Raw genomic sequence first — 25,817 nt, 5'->3', positions numbered from 1 at the left:
CCGCAAACACCGCAATATAGGCACTGCAGATAGTCATCGATAGTGATGGCCCTCAATGCTGCTTGACACACTCCATTAACCCACTTCTGGATGGCACCTTCGAATGCACGATATGCCTACATTTTTGCTTGCGGACATACAAATTCTACAATTGGTGGCCCATTCAGCTTGTCTTTCATTAGGCCAATAACTATCTCGTTCTGTGGAACAATACTGTAAGGATTATCAGCTGTGTATGAAGACATGTCGAATTCTTCACTGTGGCGCCTGATTACTTCACGCAGATCACAGTTCTTTGCCCAATAGATGAAGCTATCTGTATCCATATAAAGTAACTTTGAAAACTCATAATGAAAGTGGTACATGTGGAGTTTGGATAGGTCTACTATGCACGTCTCCACACAGATAGGTTTTCTAAGCTCTACTGCAACCTTCACCATCTCTAAAGCAACAAACTTCTTATTGAATATAGTGACTGATTTAAAATTTGGTCTGGCGATGCATCCTCTTATGCCCCAATGCCCATCCTATTCGGTTGTAATCAAACTTTCACAATGTTCCCTCAAATTCTCCATCGTTTTGTCGAAAATTGAATTATTCATTAATGTTTAAAAAACTTTTGTCAAAGTCACACTTTGCGGAAGCCCTCAGTGCCGTGTTCAAATCAATATAGTCCTCCAACCAGGGGGGATTGCTTGAAGGAGATAGCACAGGTGAGTCTAACCAGCATCATCCCCAATCTGAGATACTGCTGAAGATTACAACAGCGAATAATGTATCTCTGCTTATTCCCCAGATTTCTCATTAGTTTTGCGGTGGAGCATCATCATGGAACTAGTTGCTCCGAACACAGCAGAAATGAGAATGTGATCATGCAGAGTAATAGGTTATGTGAGTTCTGTCTCCACCACATACTCTATTCAGGGTCAGCTATTGAGGCACCCATAAAATCTCACCAACTGGCAGAGATTTCAAGGCATGCCCGTACAAGTTATTAACATCCAAGTACCTGATGTATCTTGAATCAAGGGGAGGACTGAACCTCTCGCCCATATGTGGGTAATTTACCTTAGCTTGCCTATGGACACATTGACAAAGTCCCCCAGAGGTTCCTCGTTCAAAGAAAAGAAGCATGTCAGTATTGGTCAACAGTTCAATGCTGCGCTTTGTTTTCTTGAGCGTAGCATGACAAGGCAACCCAGGTGCTGTGTAATAAAGCCTAGGATCCAGAGAAAATTTTGTGTCAGCTACTGTGGGAGTCAGCACTGACACGAACAAGGAGGGAGAAAAGTTGTGATGGCCCAAGGCAGGAATCAAAAATGATCTGTACATAACTCTTTCAAATTAATAGAATACTTTATTTCTAAGTGAAAAGAAACGTAACTTAACTTTGTGCAATGAAATGAAATGAAATGTCGTGTGACTAGGGTCTCCCATGGGTAGACCATTCGCATGGTGCAAGTCTTTCGATTTGACGCCACTTCAGCGACTTGCGCGTCGATAGGGATGAAATGATGATGATTAGGACAACACAACACCCAGTCCCTGAGCGGAGAAATCTCCGACCCAGCCAGGAATCGAACCCGGGCACTTAGGATTGACATTCTGTCGCGCTGACCACATTTTTTTTAAATCTCATTTTGTTCGTTATAGTTCGTTGCAATTGTTCGTGGCGGACGTCTGACGCCCGTTGAAGTTCGTTATTGATCCATTCACTCAGTTCTTTTTTTTTATTACTGAGGGCAACTAACCCTCTGACCGAACACGCTGAGCTACCGTGCCGGCATACCACTCAGCTACCGGAGGCGGACATTTTGTGCTATGAGGTAGCCTGATGTACACTCCTGGAAATTGAAATAAGAACACCGTGAATTCATTGTCCCAGGAAGGGGAAACTTTATTGACACATTCCTGGGGTCAGATACATCACATGATCACACTGACAGAACCACAGGCACATAGACACAGGCAACAGAGCATGCACAATGTCGGCACTAGTACAGTGTATATCCACCTTTCGCAGCAATGCAGGCTGCTATTCTCCCATGGAGACGATCGTAGAGATGCTGGATGTAGTCCTGTGGAACGGCTTGCCATGCCATTTCCACCTGGCGCCTCAGTTGGACCAGCGTTCGTGCTGGACGTGAAGACCGCGTGAGACGACGCTTCATCCAGTCCCAAACATGCTCAATGGGGGACAGATCCGGAGATCTTGCTGGCCAGCGTAGTTGACTTACACCTTCTAGAGCACGTTGGGTGGCACGGGATACATGCGGACGTGCATTGTCCTGTTGGAACAACAAGTTCCCTTGCTGGTCTAGGAATGGTAGAACGATGGGTTCGATGACGGTTTGGATGTACCGTGCACTATTCAGTGTCCCCTCGACGATCACCAGTGGTGTACGGCCAGTGTAGGAGATCGCTCCCCACACCATGATGCCGGGTGTTGGCCCTGTGTGCCTCGGTCGTATGCAGTCCTGATTGTGGCGCTCACCTGCACGGCGCCAAACACGCATACGACCATCATTGGCACCAAGGCAGAAGCGACTCTCATCGCTGAAGACGACACGTCTCCACTCGTCCCTCCATTCACGCCTGTCGTGACACCACTGGAGGCGGGCTGCATGATGTTGGGGCGTGAGCGGAAGACGGCCTAACGGTGTGCGGGACCGTAGCCCAGCTTCATGGAGACGGTTGCGAATGGTCCTCGCCGATACCCCAGGAGCAACAGTGTCCCTAATTTGCTGGGAAGTGGCGGTGCGGTCCCCTACGGCACTGCGTAGGATCCTACGGTCTTGGCGTCCATCCGTGCGTCGTTGTGGTCCGGTCTCAGGTCGACGGGCACGTGCACCTTCCGCCGACCACTGGCGACAACATCGATGTACTGTGGAGACCTCACGCCCCACGTGTTGAGCAATTCGGCGGTACGTCCACCCGGCCTCCTGCATGCCCACTATACGCCCTCGCTCAAAGTCCGTCAACTGCACATACGGTTCACGTCCACGCTGTCGCGGCATGCTACCAGTGTTAAAGACTGCGACGGAGCTCCGTATGCCACGGCAAACTGGCTGACACTGACGGCGGCGGTGCACAAATGCTGCGCAGCTAGCGCCATTCGACGGCCAACACCGCGGTTCCTGGTGTGTCCGCTGTGCTGTGCGTGTGATCATTGCTTGTACAGCCCTCTCGCAGTGTCCGGAGCAAGTGTGGTGGGTCTGACACACCGGTGTCAATGTGTTCTTTTTTCCATTTCCAGGAGTGTACTTCCCGTGCTTCCTATGCCTCCTTCATGCAATTATATTGTCCCGCTATTACTATTTCCTATTACTCAGTACTGATGCTCTTGAAATCTGCGACCGAACTGGGCCCAACCAGCGATGGGCGGCTGGTTAAATCAACACTGGCAGGGGGCGCTGAACTATGTCTTCCTAGAGGTGTAGCGCTGCCTGCTCTTTCCACTGGTGCAAAGGTCAGCACCGTCTTGACGCTGTTTCATGGCGCTGCACTGGCCAGTGTGCAGTCTATGGGTTAGGACTGCACAGTATCGGTTAAAACTCGAATCATAGGATGATGCAACTTTGTATGCTGTGAGATATGGTACGTTTTAACCTCTGAAGGTGGTATGTGGTGTTGTGGGGTCGTCTTTACAGTGCATCACAGGAGTGAGGAAGCACTCAGAGTCACTGTACATCACAAACGGGCGTCGATCCTGACGGTGACCATTCTTAAACTTCATGAATTTGTTTTCCTCAGTAATCATAATAACACGTATCAGGTCCTTGGAAGCGCAATCTACTAGGCCACTGGTTCCCAACCTGAGAGTAATTACCCCCTAAGGAGTAAAATGAAATTTTCTGAGGGATAAAAACTAAACAACTCGATTCTGTTTAAGTCACGAAACTAAATAATTTTCAAAAGATCATTACTATTATCAAATTTTGTAAGGGTCTAATACTGATTACATAAGTTACCAATAGTTACTTTTTCTCAATTAGTAGTATTAATGTTGTGGAAGTTACAGGTTCCTCGCATAGTCCACCCACTACACATCTATGTCGTGCTTTGTGCCATACATTGGTAATGATAAAAGCGAGACATATGTATAACAAATGCTAAAGATCGCAAGAAAATGTCTTCTTCAAGTTGTAGAGAGTACCCGCAGTAGTCCAGAAATTTCTTCATTACTCTCTTCGAAGCAGATAAATGAATTAATTGCCAGTATGACACAGCAGTTACTACATAAAGGCCACTATAGTGCTGTACACATTTCTTATTATTATTATTATTATTATTTTATTACTATTACTATTAGTGGCTGTGGATCCAGCATCTCATCATAGCGATAGCAGCTCCCTCTCCATCTCTTCCACCTACTGAGACATTTCCTTGACCGAACCATCATGGATCCATAGATCCATCTCTCCTACAACCGCAGCATATTGACTTAATAAAAACGTATACACACATAAAACTAAGAAATTGTTTTTAGAAAATACGATAGCTGCGAAGTGATCTCTAACCCTCCCTGCTCCCGCTCCTCAAAATCATCTACAAAAACAAAGGCTAAGCTTCCGACAACGTCGTGTTATCATTAATTTTTTAATGAACAGAATAATATGTCTAACAGCAACATATTATGGAGAACAAAATATATGTACTTAAGATGTTGATGCTGCTACACCCTCTCAGCTTCCATCTGATCCACGATTTGACGGATGTATGCTGAAACAACAACAAAAATTAACACTGGGATCAGAATAAATGCTACAAAACCTACGAAATCTGAACACACAGTGATTTGGTACCATAGAGCTTCTTTAACTTCGGAATCTGAACACACACTTATTTGATTCTATGAAACATTTTACGAAAATATACTCTACGAAACCTAATCTCTTGCTATGAAACTTAATCACATTCTATGATACCGAAATCTGAAGACAGTGTGGGTTGACTCTATGAAACTTTTTTCATGAAAATATACACAGCAAAATCTGATCTTATGCTATGAAATTAAATATGTGCTTACCTGGTAATTCACCTGCCTTGGGCGACTGGCATTGTCACTGGTGCTGCTGCTGGTGCTGCTTTAAAAATGCTTTGTCTTGCAAGCAAGCTAACACAGAAACAGGCAAACTGATGTAACGCAATAATGGACGATAGCAGAATGAGGATGACAGTGGAGGGGATAGGCTTTGTATATCTTCACTGATTCAGCATTAGCCAATAGGAACACTGCACTCTGAAGAGGGATGGAAACCTCCATCTGTGTGTCTGGACACATTGGTTCACACACAACCAGGAAGTAATCACTTGACAGAGAGAATAGAGATTGTTTCCCAGATATCCAGTATCAAAGGATGCCGCCATCCTCTGCTTTGTCTGTCAGGAAGTAACCACCTTTACGGTCGCAGGTTCGAATCCTGCCTCAGGCATGGATGTGTGTGATGTCCTTAGGTTACTTAGGTTTACTTAGTTCTAAGTTCTAGGGGACTGATGACCTCAGATGTTAAGTCCCATAGTGCTCAGAGCCATTTGAACCATTTGAATTCCAAAATCGAAGAGATGCTGCGATTTGATACATTGTTTGGGACTGCACGCTCAAAGGAGGCTGACATCTGGTATCACACGTTCTTCATGGGGATTAAGAGGTGGGCTGGCCGTGCGATACCGGCAGCAGTGCTTGTGGCGCCCTCTGACTGGCTGTGTTGTGAACTACTACCCAGTACGCTTTGGACTGCCTTCACGATCACATGTGTTGCATGGAATGCATGGAGGAGGGTGCTTGTGTTTTCAAATATCGGTGCATGCAATATCTCTGACATATTTAGCGCTGTGAACTATTTGTCGCGTAAATTTAATTACTTGATCTGCAAATTGTTTGTATTTGATTCTCAGACGTTGAAAATACGTTTTATTGCGACATAAAATCGTCATAAGGAGGTGGTGAGTGTTTTAAACAACCAATTTGACTCCTGTAAATTGTTAAACTATTAATTTGATTCGATAGTGCAAGTGAACAATACGCCACAATTTTTGATATCACAGTTGTGATGTCATTAGTATAGGCTATTTTTTCTGCTCAAGTAAACAGAAGCACAGTCCAGCATTTCCCACCAAATGAACTGATTAATTAATGTTTAAATAAATAAACTATATATCTGTCGAATTTACCACTCATTTTGTGTGATGAGATTCTCCCAGTATGGCAGCTCAGCGCAGACTGAGTTTCTCCCACTACTTCACAAGTGGGAGAGGGGAGGGGAGGAGCTCTCTCTCCCAATAACTGATTAAATAAAGAATATGCTAACTGAGTTAAACAATCTATTATTATCGACACTGATTTGAATTTTGTTTCCTGAGATCCTTTCTCTCCAGCACATCAGCACAGACTGAGTCTTCTTCCTACCAATTTCCAAATTGGGAGGGTAGAGGGGGAAGTGTGGGAGGGAAGGACTGAGGGATTTCCGAGGAGGGGGAAAAGTGGCTCAGAACTGAACAAACGTTCTTTTTCCCAGAGGGACGGGGGAGGAGGAGGGGGAGAGGTAGGGGTGGGGATTCTCAGAAGGATAGATTATTCCCGAAGGGTTATAAATCAATCCTAGTAGTCATAAATCAATTAGAATTACAGTAGGTTAAGGGGAGGGGGACAGAAAGGGATTGTTTAATTACTTTAATTACTTAGTGTATGAATTTGATATCAAAAGAGCGCCAGAACCCCCTTTATCCAACTACTGGCGTTTATTTCTACACTGGCGCCGTTCGCAACTGCTAGGTGGTCATTGGTGCATGTGGATGTGCTACAATACGTCTCCCCAACACATCCCACATGTGCACGATGAGATGTGAGCAAGAGGAACAGGCAAGCCAGCCCATTCTCTGAATATACTCTTGTTGCAAGAGCTCCTCCACCTGTGCTGTGTGCTGCGGTTGCACCTTCCTATTCTTAAAAATGCACCCCTCAATAGACGCACATCGGGAAGGAGTACAGTGTCACAATGACGTTGACTGATGAGTGTACCGTGGATTTGGAGGTCAGTATACCCATGCAACATTATGCCTCCTGACATCATAACACCTGAATACCAATACTGTTATGTTCGTCGCTGTTCGAGGCACATTATGTGTTTCCACCTCTTGCAATATCAGGGTACATAATACACCCAGGAACATTGTTCAACAGCAAATTAATTTATGAATAAGCTACACTATACTGAAAGTTCAGTGTGAATTTTGTTGGCTGGTTACCAAGTGTAACTGTATAATTAACATTCAGAATTAGTAGTAATGTGTCTGACTTTAACGGTATCGAATAGTTATTGTAGTAAACATAGGTCAACTTAAACGTTTCTCTAGAATGCAAATTTTGAACATTGGCTGATATAATTTCAATTTGCTTAACCCTGACTATTGTAATTTACCTTTCTCGAGCATTAATATACAGAACTGTGATATACAAGTAAACTTTAGAGCACTGAACAGAGGTTTGGGGTTCATTCACAGCTTATGAAATAAAAATACGTAACAGTAAAAGCACTCTTCACTTAAGCAATTATTATGATTTATTGACACATGCGAGAGAGATCTTGGATTTTCCAAATTAAAGCACTTGACTTCCCATAGTAGCATCTTGTGAACAGCTTCATTGTCCAACACAGCACTTGTTATAAAAGTACTTAAATAAGTCGTTTCAGTGAGTAGTCTGACACCTCTATAGCCGTTGCTACACAATGCCGTCAAGTACAGCATACTTACCACTTAGCTCCGTCCAGTACAAACCCTGCATTGTTCTACATAAGATATTATTATCTTTTACTGCTGCCATTAAGCAGATCGAGCAACCTCTTTATGTAAATCTCACCATTACAAAAGCTGGCTGTTAATAACTGTTAAATACATGGTCAACACTATACATAACGGCGAAGTTATATTGGCGGCTCCCAAGAAACATTTTAGAGGACTGTATAATAGAGGCTTTCTTCAAGCACTATTTACATTACTGTCCACTTTGCACTCTCACAAAGAAGTCCCAGAACAACATGGGTTAGCGATAAACCTTTAGTACCTCCCTAACTATTAAACATCTCTGGTTTACCTATGAGCGCTGTTCTCTCTCTAAATAAATTTAGATATTTTGAGTGTAATATTTGATCGTTTATTCTACACAAACCACTAAATATTCTGGCAATTAATAATTACAATTTTAAATAATAATAATCTGCATGAAACAGCATTTGTTGTAAGATGTACCAGTACGCACAGAATCGATACTGGCAGGTGGTCAGTTACAGCAATTACCGCTAGATGGTATCACCTTACAAGATTTCTAACGACCTTTTTTAATTGTCATTTCTTCCCTCTTAGCCCCATGTAGCCGGGGAGTTGCGCGATCTCCAACCAGCTCGCTCTTCGAGCGCCCCCCATCCAGTTAGTGTGACTACTGCTAGGTGATTCGAGCATACTCTATATCATATCTACCAGTACGCCTGCCTTATGACGAAATTAACTCGCTGTTTGTGAAAGCAGAAGAAAAAGAAAATTAACTTCGATATAATATTATTGTGGAGGTAACAGATGTATCGTTACAGCAGCTTGCACACGATGGATTAGTGTGACGGGATGCATCATGAAAACAGTCTTCGGACGGAAGACTAACACAGCAGTAATTGTTTTTCGCATGCATCGTGTAACACGAAATTCTTTTAACACGAAAAAGTGGATTCTTCAAACGAAAGAGTCATATGCAAATGTCTGTTTATTGTCTCTAAGCGAGATGCTCTCTCCTGCTGAAGTACGTATAATCACACAAAATGAAACTACTTCTCACCAGGATTTGCCGCGACCCAAAAAAAAAAAAAAAAAAAAAAAAATGAATGCCTTACATTGAAGGTTTGTATAGTGTAAGGAAATCGGCACAAATTTGTCCGCGTGGTTCAACGATTCCCTTCTGGGCATGCAAAATGATTCAGAAGGCTACATACAAATTAAAGAAGCTGATGGAGGACTCAGAATACAACCCTGGAGTAGAAACTTATCATCTTGGAAGTAAACCTGAGCCAGTGAAGCTTTGGAATGTCAGAAACTACAAGAATGATCAATGCACAGGCACTTTAAGTATCAAAGATAATATGCTGTTAACAGTGATCTGCATTAAATAATGCATTCAAAATTGCGACGACCACATTCAGCACAGGCATAACATCTTCGTAGAGAATTCTGGCACATTCGATCAAGTACACCAGGCACCGCTCTTTGTCACCAGACGCTTCATAATGACTAGTGAGAAGTGTTTTTCCGTCTTGAACTGGTGTCACGTACACGAGGTTCTCAATATCCCCATACCCCTTGCCAAAAAAGAAAAAAAGAAAATCAGAAAAGCGTCAGGTGAGCGTAGCGAGGTGGCCATGCAATCGGACCTTCCCTTCCGATATCCAACGCCTGGGATATGTGGCCACGTAGTTGCACAGGACAGTGTGCATATGAAAAGCCTCGCCGTGTTCATGACACCTGTTCCCTTGTCTTCAGGGTGCTTGCGGCTTCAGATCAGATACGTGCGATTCCCGCTGTACCTGGTAGAGCGTGTCAGAATTATCTGCTAAGAGATCATGCCTGTACTGAATGTGGTGGCCGCAATTTTGAAAACCCTATTTAATACAGAATACTGTTTAATTCCCCATTGCTAAAATTTAAGGGCGTGTGCATTGATTATCCACGTAGTTCATCCAAAGCTTCCATTGGCTCAGGATTACTTCCAAGATCGTATGTTTCTGTTCCAAAGTTGTTGAATCCTTCCGTCTACGGGCAATCTTTTGAATCACCCTGTGTATACTTTTTTAAAATACTGCAGTTATTCGTGCGTTTCGTGCTAATTAAACTGCAAGATTTCGGTAGTTTGTGGTTATCTCGTATGGGCGTGCTATCAGTTACTCATTTCAGCCATATAACAAACTCGTTGTTGGCAACAGAGACTGCTCACGTGACACACCGCCGAGGTATCCCAGAATCGTCAAGCGGCCACTGGACGGACAATTATGCCGACCTGTGTGGTTGAGCGGTTCTAGGCGCTTCAGTCCGGAACCGCGGGCCGGCAGGGTCTCAGGTTCGAATCCTTCCTGGGTCATGGATGTGTGTGATGTCCTTAGGTTAGTTAGGTTTAAGTAGTTCTAAGTTCTAGGGGACTGATGACCTCAGATGTTAAGTCCACAATGCTCAGAGCCATTTGAACCATTTTGAACGGTCAATAATATTTCGCAATATTTCCTGAAGCGCAATAATATTGAGAACATCAAAAACTTTTAAAATATTTTGCGCTGTCCGGAAATATTGTTCCATCTGTGGGCAGTGTTGTGCAACATCCTTGACAGCCTCTCCCATAGTGTTCAGCGTTCTTTGTTGTTATGATGTTGAATTGAGTTCAAAACTAGACGAAAGAGAGTTATAATTAGAGTGCATCAAATGTATAAATTAACTGCTAATATTTTGGGATGCTGTAGCAGATGAGTACAAAACAGGAATGTTAAGAATGAGTTGTATCATTTGTTGCTCAGAAAATACAGGAATTGCCACAAAGTACAATGTTCTTATATATAAAAAATAATTAATCCAAAATCATAATTAAAGTACAAATGGATATCTGTGTGTGTGTGTGTGTGTGTGTGTGTGTGTGTGTATTCACAAATACCCGCAAATAATCCTTTTGTGCACGCTAGTGACACGTTTCTATAACTATGTACCAAATACTTTAATGTGACACTGCACTTGTAAATTTAAAGTCTTCGAAAGAACTGCCGTTGGCGAGGTGGTGTAGTATAATAGATAAACGCTGATTTGGTGGTATTACGTCTCTCGTTATAGTATTTTTTTGATCATGGGGATTTGAGCGTCCGCGGAAATTTAACCAGCGTGGGGGGAAAATGCAAGACTCTAGAATTTATATTTTGGTCTAGAAGAGTTTGTAAGTTGTGACACTAAAACATTATATCCCAGAGAACTTATGGTTAGCCACTCAGGATTTGTTACACGAACGATTCCGTTCTTAGAACAATTATACAGCAACTGCTAAAGCCATAGTATTGTCTCACTGTCAGCCGCATAGTGTCATATTTTGCTAAACGAGAGGTTTAGCGGAATCAAAGGAAATCACTTCTAGAAGTGTATAAGAATTTAGTAATGAATAAAACCACCGTACATCAGATTCCAAGAGGGAGGGGGCACTGATACCTATATATGGGGGCGCCTATGTATGTTGATAACCATTTCCAGTAATGTATCAGTTGTTGGACCATCACCGCACAAAAAATAATGATAATCCTCTATTTTACACAACCGCAATTCCGTGGACGCTCCTTGCCCCAATTTTGGCATCCACCTTTTTCTCTGCTTACGACATAGAAGAGCAGTTATCACAACAACAGCGTCTTTATCGTCAACAGTCCGAACTACAAAATTGTTGAGCAATATTATCGAATGCTGAACAATATTATTGAGCAGTACTATTGACCATCTGGGGGGGCTTTACAGGGGGGGGGGGAGGGAGGGGGGAGGGGTTCTTGGTGATCAGTTCCTGTTTGAGCTAGATACATGGGGTGAAAAGTTTTTGGTTCAATCCGGGCTAGCGGCCATTTGTATAGCCTATCGATCATGTGCCTTACTGTAGCTACGTTATAGTATATTAAGCAAGGATTTGAAAAACGAACTGTAGCTGGAGCCCAGGCTAATTGTGTCAATCAATGAATTACTTTTGTAAAAGATGGTAACTGGGCTGAAATTAATGCCCAGACAATGGCACCATTTGTATGTGCACCGTTCGAATTTTACGTGTAAACACGTGGAAAAACATTTTTTTTTCTGGGAGATTTTTGAAGCATACTACTTCTATACTTTAAACCTGCACGTATCGATTCAAACTTTGCACTAAGGTAAGTAAACGGATAAACTCAAAACGATTTTTGTATCCAATAATGTTCATCTATTGTCGAGAGACGATGGTTTAAAGCACAACTAAATGTAGCACGTAAAACTTATACGTACGTGAATGGAATGCTCGGAAACGGTTGAAAGTGACTCAGTTAAATAAAAAATTGAAAATTCGCTTTCAAAAATCTAGCATCATTCGAATTTTATGTACTAAAAAGAGGTTTCCTGTGAGTTTTTTAAGCGTAGGTCTTCTATGTTTCAGACTTGCGCAAATCGGTTCAGATTTCGTAATAAGGTAGAAAAATACATGTAATTAATGGTTGTCCTGTTGTTTAGTGAAAGCTATGTCTGTTGCAAGGTATAAGCAATATGATACGGAAGACAATAAAAAACCTTTATCGAATTGGTTGTCGCCAGAGTCAACAAAAGTCTATATCGGTTGCCAAGCTATGGTGGTCTAATGTCAGAAACCAGAGCGAAAAATACTCCTTTTGTAGCACAGAAAAAGGCAAATATGTCCTAGGCAAAGTTAGGGATGTAAAACAAAGGGAATTGTCTTTTCGAGCAATTTGGTATCTTCAAAGACATTTAAATCAAAACATCTTGACATGTTAGCCTTTTTTACTAGTTAACACTACTTTTCCAGCGCAGTGAGCTCCCTTAGGTGCAAGGTGATGGCACACCTGCATCTTGCTCAAGTAGCTGATCCTGTGCCCAAAATCCAGAAGATTCACCTGCTGTAGTAAACAATATATAATATCATACGGCTGAAAGGCATACACGTTTAATAGCGATAAAAAGTTCTCTTCATTATATAACGTGACATGGATACTAATATTAACAACTAAAAAACAGCGAATTTGTCAAGATGATTACTTTTACATGTCTTTGAAGCTTCCAGGTACATCGAAAAGCTAGTTCCCTTCTTTCACGTCCCTAATTCTGAACAGGAAATATTCGCCTCTTTTGTGCTGTGATACGATCATTTTTCATTCTGTTACTCATTGACAGTGGCACACAACAATGCCCCAAGTCATAAAACTGCACCTGTGCCTCGCTCTAAAATATCAGTCTATATCAAAATTATGCCCTAACAAGTCGTCGGGAGCAACAGAAAATTTATCATCAGTTATATTGCCTGAAGTTATCACGGAAAAAACTATCAGCGAGAGGCTATATACAGGGTGACAATTATTGAACCATATGGAAAAAACCTAAATTAGTTGCAAACTACGGCGTGCACACACTTTATTCAACAAGCAGACTTCACTACAGATATTCGGATTTAGGTTAGACATGTTCGATATGCCAGCCATCATTGGAGATGATGTGGCGCAGACGAATAGCGTAATTCTGCATAACTCGCTGAAGTGTCGGAAAATCGATGCTGACGATGACCTATTTTCAGCTCAGCAATGGTTTACGGGTTACTTCTGTACACCTAGTCTTTAATATAGCCCGACAAAAAGGAGTCGCATGTGTTCAGATCTGAAGAATATGGCGGCCAATCGAGGCCCATGCCAGTTGCCTTTGGGTACCCCAGAGCCAGAATGCGGTCCCCAATGTGCTCCTCCAGGACATCAAACGCTCTCCTGCTTTGATGGGTCGAGTTCCGTCTTGCATGAACCACAGCTTGTCGAATTTAGGAGCACTTTGGATAATGGGGATGAAATCAACTTCCGAAACCTCCAAGTACCGTTCGGTAGTCACCGTACAATCAAGGAATATCGCACCTATTAATCCGTGACTGGACACTGCACACCACAAAGTCACCCCTTGAGGGTGAAGAGATTTGTCGATCGCGAAATGCGGATTCTCAGACCCCAATGGGCCAATTTTGCTTATTGATGAACCCATCCAAATGAAAGTGGGTCCTACGGTAAACCAAACCGTCATGTGCATACTAATTCCCATCATACCCCATGGCCAATAGTGCAGTTTGAACGTCCTAACGCAAACCGTCCAGAAGTTATGACGATCTTATTTCATATAATTCAATAACTGTCACCCTGTAACTTATACAGAAAGCAGACTGTAGCTATAAGATTAAAAGGACGTGAAAGGAGGGCAGTAATTGAGAAGATTTTTCAGACAAGGTTATAGTCTGTACGTAGAGCAAGAAGCAAAGCAAGTTAAGAAGAAATTCGCTAAATAAATTAAGGTCGAGAGACAAGAAACAAAGATTTTAAGGTTTGCCACTGACAGCGTAATTCAGCCAGAGACTGAAAGAGACTGATACAGTCACAAAAAAGACTGTAAAAGGAACACCAACAAAAGTGAAAGAAGGGTAATGGAGAGCATCCGAATTAATCAAGCAATAATGGAGAATTAGATCAGTAAATGATACACTAAAAGTAGTGATTAGTTTTGCTACATGGCCAGCAAAATAACTGACGACAGCCAAAGTTGAGATGATATAAAATGCAGTCAAGCAATAGTGAGAAAGGCATTTCTGAAGATGAGAAATATGTTAAAATCGAATATAAATTTTAGTTTTAGGAAGTATTTTCTGAAATTATTTTTGTGGAATGTTGGCTTACGGAAGTGAAACGTACAACAATACAAACAAGAGGAGAGCAGGAACATTTTGAACGTGGCGATAGAGCAAAACGTTGAAGATGCGATGGATAGATCGAGTAACGAATGGACAGATACTGAATCGAATTAGGGATGAAAGGGCTTTATGGGACAATTTGAGGATAAAAAAGTAATAGGTTGACGGGACGCTTCCTGAGTCGTCAAGGAATAGTTGACTTTGTAATGGAGGGAGGTGTGGGGAAGAGTGAGAGAGTTGTAGAGGCATCTGATCCAAGTGGATGATGGTTGCTGTAGCTATGCAGAGATGAAGAAATTTTCACAGGGTGGACTAGCGTATAGAGCTGCATCAAGACAATCTACAGACTCAACGCCACAACAACAAAATATTATCGTTCAAATAAACTCTCTCTCTATTTAAAAACGTGCTAGCACAAACCCAAACGCACTCACACACATTGTACAAGTGAACTGCAGCATGCTAAAGCATAGATTTCAGTACAGACGCTTAGTGTATTTGTGGAACGCGATGTTACAGATGTATCAAAACGTATGGCAAACATATAACTATAAATTAAAAACAATAACATTGTGGTTTCAACTCACAACTACAAACTGAAGCGAAGTGATGTTGCACTGTCTCCGGCCTTGGCCAAACTGACGTGGAGCAGTCGTAATTGCGAGCTAACGCGGCACACATTTCGCCGTTTACTGTCTAGATAAACTTCTCAGCCGCGCACTGGTCCCACTCAGGGGGAGACGACTTACCTGCAAACTCTTTTAAGACGATAGGAGAAGCAACTTCGATGAAACAGGTAGAGGGAGGTCTAAATTTCAGACTACAAATTCCAGGCAACAATTGGAAGGTTCGTAGATGGGAGGGGGCAGGCGAAGGTCAATGGCAAAATAACACTGTATTACAGAAATTGCGCGTCTACTATTTTTATTTATTGACTGATTAATTTGGCACGTAAAGTAAGTCCACATAGCCCTTAGAATTTTTCACAAGTGTTATTATTAACACGGTACTTCAAAAAGCTTCACGCACGCTTACACATATGCTTCTTGATGTTCAGCTGTATATTATATCACATCGTAAATTGTAATCACTGAGATTTCCGCGGACATTTTTTGACATATCGCCTGGAGGTATTTGTTTTTCCGTTCTTCAGCCAACGAATGTGTGATTGATAGTCTGATGTTTCGCCAGCACGAGTGGCTGGCAATCTCAAAGAATCAGCGTTCATGTTCAGTTTCCCACGAGCACTGGAGGACAATTCTTTTACTACATTTACACGAGAGTTCCAAAATATCGCTTTCGTAGACTGATTCCCCACTGCTTCTGAGCCTGTAAACAATCCAATACTGATTATGGAAATATAGTCCTAGTTGCCGTACTTCATCTTCCACAATCGCAGTTCGCTTACTTGATATGCTCAACCGTTATGAAACGTTGAGTTATCACGTTCCTAATTTCGTATGAAAATTCTGATTAATTTGAAGGAAGCAATTTTATGTGAAGTGAAGGCAAACTGTTTATTTCTTTATTCAGCTATCTTTACGCATTTCCATTCAATCGACGTCGTGATGAGCAATTCAAACGTAACTTTTACAGTGGAGACTGACATGTTACAAAGACGTGGTTATATATTTATAGTACTGCATGCTATTTACTGAAATACGAGTATACTCAGTCAAATAATAAATGAATGTAAAAATGTGCAATGATGATGGTGTCATATTGATACACCATTTCATAAATACGGAAAAGAAGGAGTATTCGAGTAAGAAGGAAGTTGTTCATTCCCTTTACTTAACTGAAGAGAAGTACATTTTACGTTTCTTGGTTGGACAGAGATACACAAATAATCATGATGATTGTTCCATTATAAAGACTGAACCCTACATTTTTCATATATGGCTAGCTGCTGTCGCGCGGGATTAGCCGAGTGGTCTTAGGCGCTGCAGTCATGGACTGTGCGGCTGGTCCCGGCGGAGGTTCGAGTCATCCCATGGGCATGGGTGCATGTGTTTGTCCTTATATATATATATATATATATATACTAACGACTTGCCACTCTATATTCATGAATATGCAAAGTTAATTCTTTTCGCTGATGATACAGGTATAATAATCACACCCAAGAAGTAAGACTCAGCTGAGGAAATTGCAAATAATATCATCCAGAAAATTATTAAGTGGTTCTCTGCAAATGGACTCTCACTAAATTTTGAGAAAACATAGTTTATACAATTCTGTACAGTAAATGGCATAACACCATTGATAAATATAGACTATGAAAGGACGTCTGTTGCTAAGGCAGAATACTCAAAATTACTGGGTGTGTGCATTGATGAGAAATTGAATTGGAAGAAACACATCGTTGATCTGCTGAAACGGTTAGGTTCAGCTACTTATGCTATTAAGGTTATTCCAAATTTTGGTGATAAACATATCAGTAAATTAGCCTACTATGCCTACTTTCATTCACTGCTTTCATATGGTATCATATTTTGGGGCAATTCATCATTAAGAGAGAAAGTATCCATTGCACAAAAGCGCTAACCAGAATAATAGCTGGAGCCCACCGAAGATCACCTTGCTGACATTTATTTAAGGAACTCGGTATATTCACGGTACCTTTACAATATATACATTCACTTATGAAATTTGTCAGTAACAACACATCCCAATTCAAAAATAACAGCGAAGTGCATAGCTACAACACTAGAAGAAAGGATGATATCCACTATTCTGGATTAAATCTCACCTTGGCACAGAAAGGGGTGAATTATGCTGCCACAAAAATCTTTGGTCATTTGTCAAATAGTATTAAAAGTCTGACAGATAGCCAACCAACATTTAAAAGCAAATTAAAAGAATTTCTGAATGACAACTCCTTCTACTCAATAAATGAATTCTTAGATATGAAGCAGTAACTGTAAAAAAAATTATTATTTTGTGTAAAGAAAACTTATGACACGTTCCACATCATTACAAAATGTCGTATTCAAGATCTATGGAACAAGGATTAATGTATGTATGTATGTATTTTTATGAGGTGCTATATATGTTATAAGGAACCATTTTGGAGGTTAACCATCAATGGCATCTTTATCCAGTGAAGAAGTGCGGACCTGATATGCTTGCGGTGTTACAGGGCTATCATAAGTAGTGCATGGGTTGTATCTAACTTTGTGATACAAATTCTAAGCAAGGCTACCAATCCATATCAAAACTATATCATGAGTGTAGGAGTACGGATATTGATTCAGGTCTGGTGATCAATGTTTCTATCAATGATTGTAGTATAATTAAGTCACGTAGTCAAACAGCAGAAGACACAATCACAAAAAGACGAAGACGACGGTTATCGTTACAAAACGACTCCTTCACTTACTAATTCAGAATCAGTGCTATTTGCGAATAGAGAAGATCCAATACTATACGCAAAATTTGTTATTGTATAGTGTATGGGTCGTTTGGGCAGGAACAGACTAATAGAAAATCTCAAAACTCCAGCATCATTATGCATCCATTTGAAACTGAGAATAAATTCAGTATAACCAACAATACGTATGCGTCATCAAATAATAGGCACTGAGTTTCTTGTCATCCATGTTTAAGATAATCTTACTTGTATCTCTCACGTCACATCCCAAAATTCTAAACTGTCGAAAAGGACTTACGCCGTGAGAATTCCTTACACCAGCATTGTGCTGAAACATTAACACTTCGCCTGTGCAAACTCGTTATTCAGGTACGGCATCCTATTCCAGTGAACTGTTTCCGGAGAGTATAAATTTCACAAAATAAAAAGTAGTCAAATGAGTAATGATAAATTCAAGCAGCAGGAAGTATGCAAAACATTTTCAAAGGATAAAAATTTTTATTTATTTTTGCATTTATTCGGACGTGCACATTAGTCATTGCAGCACCACTTTTTCCAAGACAGATCTACATGACGCAAGAACAAAATTGCATAATACATCTCCTTGTCACATAAGAATCTTTCTGAACTGTAAGTCATTAACATAAATCTGTGATATGCCACCTTGTGCAAAAATGTTTGTACACTTTCTCGTCGTTTCTCTCATGTTTAACTGTAAGTTCGTAAACAAAGAACTATGTTAACCTGTCTGTAATTACAAAAGGACTAAGGAAGGAAATTTAGGGTTTAACGTCCCATCGACATCGAAGTCATTAAGATGAAGCACAATCTCGGACAGTTTCGATGATGGGGAAGAAAATCGGCAGCGACCATTCGAAGCCCACCATTTGCCTGGAGCGATTTCAGTAAATCACGGCAAACCTGAATTTGAATGGCCGAACGCGGGTTTGAACGGTCGTCCATGTAATTGCAAAACGCTTATCTGAAATTACTAGCGCTGCTAAATATCATGCAGATAAATTTTTGATGATTAGAAACAGTGATCTAGACAAAAGACATATCTAGCACACTGTGCTTACGTTCCTTCTCAACTATGAAGAAAATAACTACATGCTGCGATCACTTATTTTATCGACAGGGTAAATGTATCTACATGTTGTCGGGACTGTATTGCTCGATAGCAAGACGAGGTGCACGACCTTGTAACACAAAAATCCCATACCGTGCGCCACTTACAAGAAGTATCAACTATAGACATCCTTAAGGGACTCAAAGTTGTACCACACACTACATAATCAAGAAATTACAGCCGATTGTCTTTCGGTGGGGACAGTTCTGGGTACTCATTTACGGCGGATTCCAGGTAAAAATCCAACAAGTTACTTAAAATTATCATTATATTACTGATCGTGACGATTGCCTACAGGAATTGCAGACTAAAGCACACTAAGTGGTTACCTGTCTGTGCCACTCTCATGTCGAAGACTTTCCAAAATTATTTTTTATATATATAAGTGTTTCGTCTCTACCAAACAATTAGTCGAGAAAGACGCAAATTCATGAAGTACTCATTGTAATGAAGAAAGTTATGTCTTACCTTACGGAACGAAATCAGATCTGGACCACCTGTGTCGCAGTATTAGAAAAAAATGAAACATCCGTAAATGGCAGAATCTTTGGAGTCAGAGATTTAAAAATACACTCCAATATGGATGAGGCAGCATTAGAAGCGTATAATGCTCGCTCCACAACAGTTCCCGCAAACGTGATGCCATTTTGACGCCACATTCAATATCGACGACCGCATGATTGGCTATCGATTTTTGTTAGCGTTCGATGCGCGCCTCTCAGAAGGCTTAATGCAGCGTACCGGAGATTTACAAAATCATTCTTAGAATGATTTATCAAAATCATTAATGCAGGGTGATTCAAAAAGAATACCACAACTTTAAAAATGTGTATTTAATGAAATAAAAATAATATAACCTTCTGTTATACATCATTACAAAGAGTATTTAAAAAGGTTTTTTTTTTCACTCAAAAACAAGTTCAGAGATGTTCAATATAGCCCCCTCCACACACACGAGCAATATCAACCCGATACTCCAACTCGTTCCACACTCTCTGTTGCATATCAGGCGTAACAGTTTGGATAGCTGCTGTTATTTCTCGTTTCAAATCATCAATGGTGGCTGGGAGAGGTGGCCGAAACACCATATCCTTAACATACCCCCATAAGAAAAAATCGCAGGGGGTAAGATCAGGGCTTCTTGGAGGCCAGTGATGACGTGCTCTGTCACGGGCTGCCTGGCGGCCGATCCATCGCCTCGGGTAGTTGACGTTCAGGTAGTTACGGACAGATAAGTGCCAATGTGGTGGCGCTCCATCCTGCTGAAATATGAATTGTTGTGCTTCTTGTTCGAGCTGAGGGAACAGCCAATTCTCTAACATCTCCAGATACTGTAGTCCAGTTACAGTAGCACCTTCGAAGAAAAAGGGACCAAAAACTTTATTGGCTGAAATGGCGAACAAATGTACAACTAAATGAAACTTTATAGCTCCCTTAATTCGCCGACAGATAGTGCTTAGCTCTGCCTTTTGTCGTTGCAGAGTTTTAAATTCCTAAAGTTGTGGTATTCTTTTTGAATCACCCTGTATAATAAAATGTTACACAATGATTTATCGACGGTTAACACTTTCATATTAGAGTGCTCCCTCAGGAGTGAGCTATTATCATCAATAATTTACAAATTAAGCATGAAACCCACTTGTTTTATAATTTACAGTATGCCGTTTCAAAGTAACGGAGCACTGAAAATTTATCGCAAACACGTCACCATTATCATTAAATGTCCTTAATATCGCATCAGCGGTATAAGCCTTCAAGAGAGAATACGATAGCGAAAACAGGAGACAAACGTCACGTAATTAAGTGCTAGCGAAGGTTCGCATATCACCACTTAGAATTTTTTTTTTATATTAACCTTATTGACACATTCTCGGGCTTTCTTATGAATGAAATACAAATATGTTTTGCAATATTAAAGGTTATTTACATTCCGTCTGATTTGAGAACGAAGGATGAAACATATATTTAAAGTTTCCGAGCATGTGCTTCGATAGGAGCGTAAGAGGACAGCACAAATTGCTGCGAGTGGATCGAGGAGAAATAACTCTTACATTTTCCCATGTCACAAAGTCGACAGCCGATCATGCGGTTGTCGATATTGCAGGTGACGTCAAAATGAAGTCACGTTTGTGGGTATTGTGAAACGTGCATTATCAATCAAAAACAGTACTCGACAATACAATATTATATTTAAAAAAAAAAACAGGAACTACTTTCTATGCTGATTCCCTGTGAAAAAGATCAATATAATAGCACGGATCAGTTGTGTGTTAAGTGACAGTCTATAATAAACGCCCATTTTGTGTCCACACAAATATACAGAACACTAGCGCCGATTCCTTGATCAACATCAGAGATGTGTGCCCACTCTTTTCCCATAGCTGTAATATCTAGTGGAGTTTGGTATGAACCAACATACTCGAACATCACTCACTGTTCGAAATTTCGTGTGAACCCGTCTCACAATAACGAAACGGTCCTGATTCGAAAGTGAGCCGATTGGAATACGTACCTCCAGAAAAGCTTATCAAACCACAGGAGTAAAACCTGTCGCAGTACCTGCGTAGGGACTCTTTTCATCTGTTTCAGTACAGCGAATGTCAATACACTCTGCTGTGCCTCTATAGATACTGCAGTATACACTATATAGCTATTGAGTTGTTAACTCAAGACAATTCAATTCTCCTCTGCAATGAACATAACTTTTCTCTAATGCAGACTACAGTTTTTCCTCCGAACTTCTTTTGCTTACCCAACTGATGATTCCTTGATGCCTCAGGATGTTTCCTGTGAACCAATTCATTCTTTTAGTCAAGCTGTGACTTTTTCTTCTCCTCAATTCGATTGAGACCCTCTTCCTATCCAGTCTTGAACATTCTTCTGTGGCATCACATTTCAAAAACGTCTATCCTCTTCTTGACTGAACTGTTCATCGTCGACGTCTCACCTGTAAAAGGCTGCCCTCCAGACACATACCCTCACAAAAGAGCGCCTAACCCTTAAATTTATATTAATTTGGTGCATAACTTCTTAGCGTTTTTCCATAAGTTTGATAAACGCAACAGATCCACGGCTTGTGGCGGTGGTTACGCGACAATAACATCCCTGTAATGGACTGGCCTGCACAGAGTTCTGACCCGAGTCCTATAGAACACCTTTGGAATGTTTTGGAACACCGACTTCGTGTCAGGCCTCACCGACCGACATCGGTACCTCTCCTCAGTGCAGCACTCCGTGAAGAATGGGCTGCCATTCTCCAAGAAACCTTCTAGCACCTGTTTGAACGTATGCGTGGGAGAGTGGAAGCTGTCATCAAGGCTAAGGGTGGGCCAACAGCATATTGAATTCCAGCATTACCGATGGAGGGCGCCACTAACGTAAGTCATTTTCAACCAGTTGTCCGGATACCTTTGATCACATTGTGTATTCTCTTTCACTATTTACAACAGTCTGCCAACGCTGGGGTAACTTTTCGATTTCACGACTGTATAAATCACGTGATTTTGAGGCGAAGAACTCTTCGGCCTATGTTCGGAGCGCATTTTCATCCGTATAGGAAGCTCATTGATGGTTGTTCGATACAAAGCGGAAAAGTTGAAAATCTGAGGGCGCAATATCAGGTGAATAGGGTGGCTGCGGTACGGCTTCCCAACCCAACTCCTATATGAAGGGCTTATTTCAATAGTGGTACAAGTCAATTATCTCCACTTTTCTGTCTATAATGCTTCTGACATTAATGGTCCAAACAAAGAGCAAGAAAGGTTCATCTCTAGCAAGAATCCATATGCTTGAATATTTCTGGTATCTCAACTGTAGATTTTTCAGCACTCATTTAACTATCTGTATCTCAGAATGAACAAAAGTGGAGTTGTACCATTATTGAAATAAGCCCTTCTTATTGTGTTTTTTGTTGGTAGGTTGGTTGTCAGGAGAGGACCAAACAGCAAGGTCATCGGTCCCATGGGATTAGGGAAGGATGGGGAAGGAAGACGACCGTGCCCTTTCAAAGAAACCATCTCAGCATTTGCCCCAAGCGATTTAGGGAATTCACGGAAAACCTAAATTAGGATGATCGAACATGGCTTTGAATCGTCGTCCTCCCGAATGCAAGTCCAGTGTGATGACCACTGCTCCATGTCGCTCGGTCGTCCAGCAGAATAGGACGGTGTCATCATTTTAAACACTCTTCCTGGTCGTTGTTCTTGGATTGCGCCTGCAAGACGTCTCCGTTGTTGACAGTAAATGTCAGCACCGGTGGTTACACCTGGAGGAAGCAATTCGTAGTACACCAGACGGTCTCTGTCCCACCAGATGCGTAACATTACCTGTTGCCGATGCGCGCAGGTGTTATGCTTCATTTGGGCTCAACCATTCCTTTCTTTTCGTAATGTTACCATAAAGACACCATTTCTCATCACTAGCAACGATACAGGAGAAGAATGATCAGTGTTGCCCACGAGCCAACTGATGACGATCAAGTAGAGACGCACACATGGCCATTCGCTGATTTTTATGATTTTGGCTTAGAGCGTGCGGTACCCATATACCTGGTTTTTGAACCTTCCCCATTGCGATGGTGGAATGATAACAGTTCATAACATTTACTGGTTCTCGAATGCACTGGGGTGAACCACTGAAGATTAATACGGTTAAACGATCTTCATGAAACACCAGAACGTGGAGAGCACTAATGTCAAAACGATCCTCCTTAAAACTATGAAACCATTTTCTTGCTGTGCTCTGTTCAATGACATTATTCCCATACACGGCCGAAATGTTTCGGGTTGCTTCCGCTGCTGTCACCCCTTTGTTGAACTCAAACAGAAGAATATATCGGAAATGTTCCGATTTCTCCACTTGGTATTCCATTTTCTAGCGTCCACAGCTCCGCTCACTATCTCCAAATAACAAAATGACAATTTGTAAACTCATATAGCAACAGTGTACTACAAATAAAAATGATGCTGATAAATAAACCCATACGAAATGGAATATCAACATCCAGAACAAAAACGCTACGAACTTTTGCAACAACCTAATGTTCGATATTAACAAATCTCTCTTTTTCAGAAGCGCTTTTGTTGCTATTGGTAGTCTGCATTTATATCCACCCTGCATCGGCCATCATCAGTTATTTTACTGTACAAATAGGAAAAATCGTCGACTACTTCCTAATCTAATTCTCTCAGCAACGGCTGATTTACTTTGACAACTACCCATTACCCTGCTTTTACTTTTGTTGATTTTAATCTTATAACCTCTTTGAAGATCCTGCCAATACGTATGATAAAAATTTTAGTTTATTTAAAGAAAAATATAATGCCAGTAAATAAAAACGGAAGTATTTTTTTCCTAAAAAAATATTTCAAAGCATTTTACTGAAAACTGTTTCGCTAGGGAGAAGTTTGCAGGTGAGTACGAGCACGTGCGTGTGTGCGTGCATGTGTGTTTGTCGGAATTAAGCTGGCTTTGTTGAACTGTTACTCAACTCTGCATTTGTCCACCTAATATTTGTTGTGTAATACGATCGATAGTTGTACATAAATACGTTAAACAAATACGATAAACTGTAAACTACCTTTAAGTTCGCCAATTATATAGAGAAAAAATGAAAGTGGAAGAATCCATGAAATGTAATAGACAATTATAAAACAATTATAAAACGATTGTTCACGTTGGTTTGTATACTTAATGAGTCTGGTGACATAGCATCTAGCAATGGAACAAAGCAGGTTCTGGCACAAATAATTTATTCAAAATGGCGGCTGCATTTTGCTCACCCCCTATGATGTCACACCCCTGCCTCCACCCCTGGAAATGGTGGGATTTTTGTGGCAGGAAATATGTCAGTTGGGCTATCTCCACTAGTCTAATCCCCCCACACCTCCCCCCACTCCTATGATGTCATCCACTTTTCAATTGGTGGGAAAAGATTCAGTCTCTGTTGAGTTGCAAGAGGGGAAGGACATAAGGTATTTATTTATTTTGGTGGGAAATGTGGTCTTGGTCGTGTTACCCTGCTGGTGGACTGTCCTCCACACACTGCCAACCCCCCGCCCTCACTTTCCATCACCCTTTGCTCCCACTTTTTTCGATTGTGCATGTGTCTGTTCGCTTCGAAGTTTGAAGACGGACTTCCCTATTCCACAATACCATCACTAGAGGGTGCTCGAAACTATCCTACAGGTGTGGTGTGGGGTAAGGTGAGTCTATATAAACCTCCACCCACCCCATTCATCCTCATTCTGCTTCCATCTGTTACAGTGTTTACCGAGTTTGTCAGTGTCTGGCGGTGGCTAACACAGTCGTCTGGACTTGGAAGATGGGCTTCCCTGTAAGTACCAGGTGATCAAAAAGTCAGTATAAATTTGAAAACTTAATAAACCACGGAATAATGTAGACAGAGAGGTAAAAATTGACACACATGCTTGAAATAACATGGGGTTTTATTAGAACAAAAACAAAACCTTCACAAAATGTCCGACAGATAGCGCTGGACAACAAAACGTCAGTGACTGCACATGGCAATCGTGTATAAAAGGAGCTGTAATGAGAGAGAGTAATGAGGGTGTTGACGTTACCCGTAAAGGTGCTTTTAGCGAAGCTGTATTATCAGAATGGGGAATGAGCTAGTTCAGCATTACGATCTTATCGCCATAGGAAGAGGATTCGAACGGGTAAAGGTCCGTTGACAAATGCAGCTGTGGCGAGAATGATTTCGAAGTTCGAAGCCATGGGTTGTTTATATGATAGACCCCATAGTGGCCGACCGAGCACAAGGCGTAATGCTGCTGAGACAGTTCAGGAAGAAATGGAGACTGAAGCGGGTTCGTCTATGCACGGGG

The sequence above is a fragment of the Schistocerca serialis genome, chromosome 1 (genome assembly GCF_023864345.2).
Source record: "Schistocerca serialis cubense isolate TAMUIC-IGC-003099 chromosome 1, iqSchSeri2.2, whole genome shotgun sequence".
Lineage (NCBI taxonomy): Eukaryota > Metazoa > Arthropoda > Insecta > Orthoptera > Acrididae > Schistocerca > Schistocerca serialis.
The sequence above is the reverse complement of the archived record's forward strand: the minus strand, read 5'-3'. Positions refer to the sequence as shown.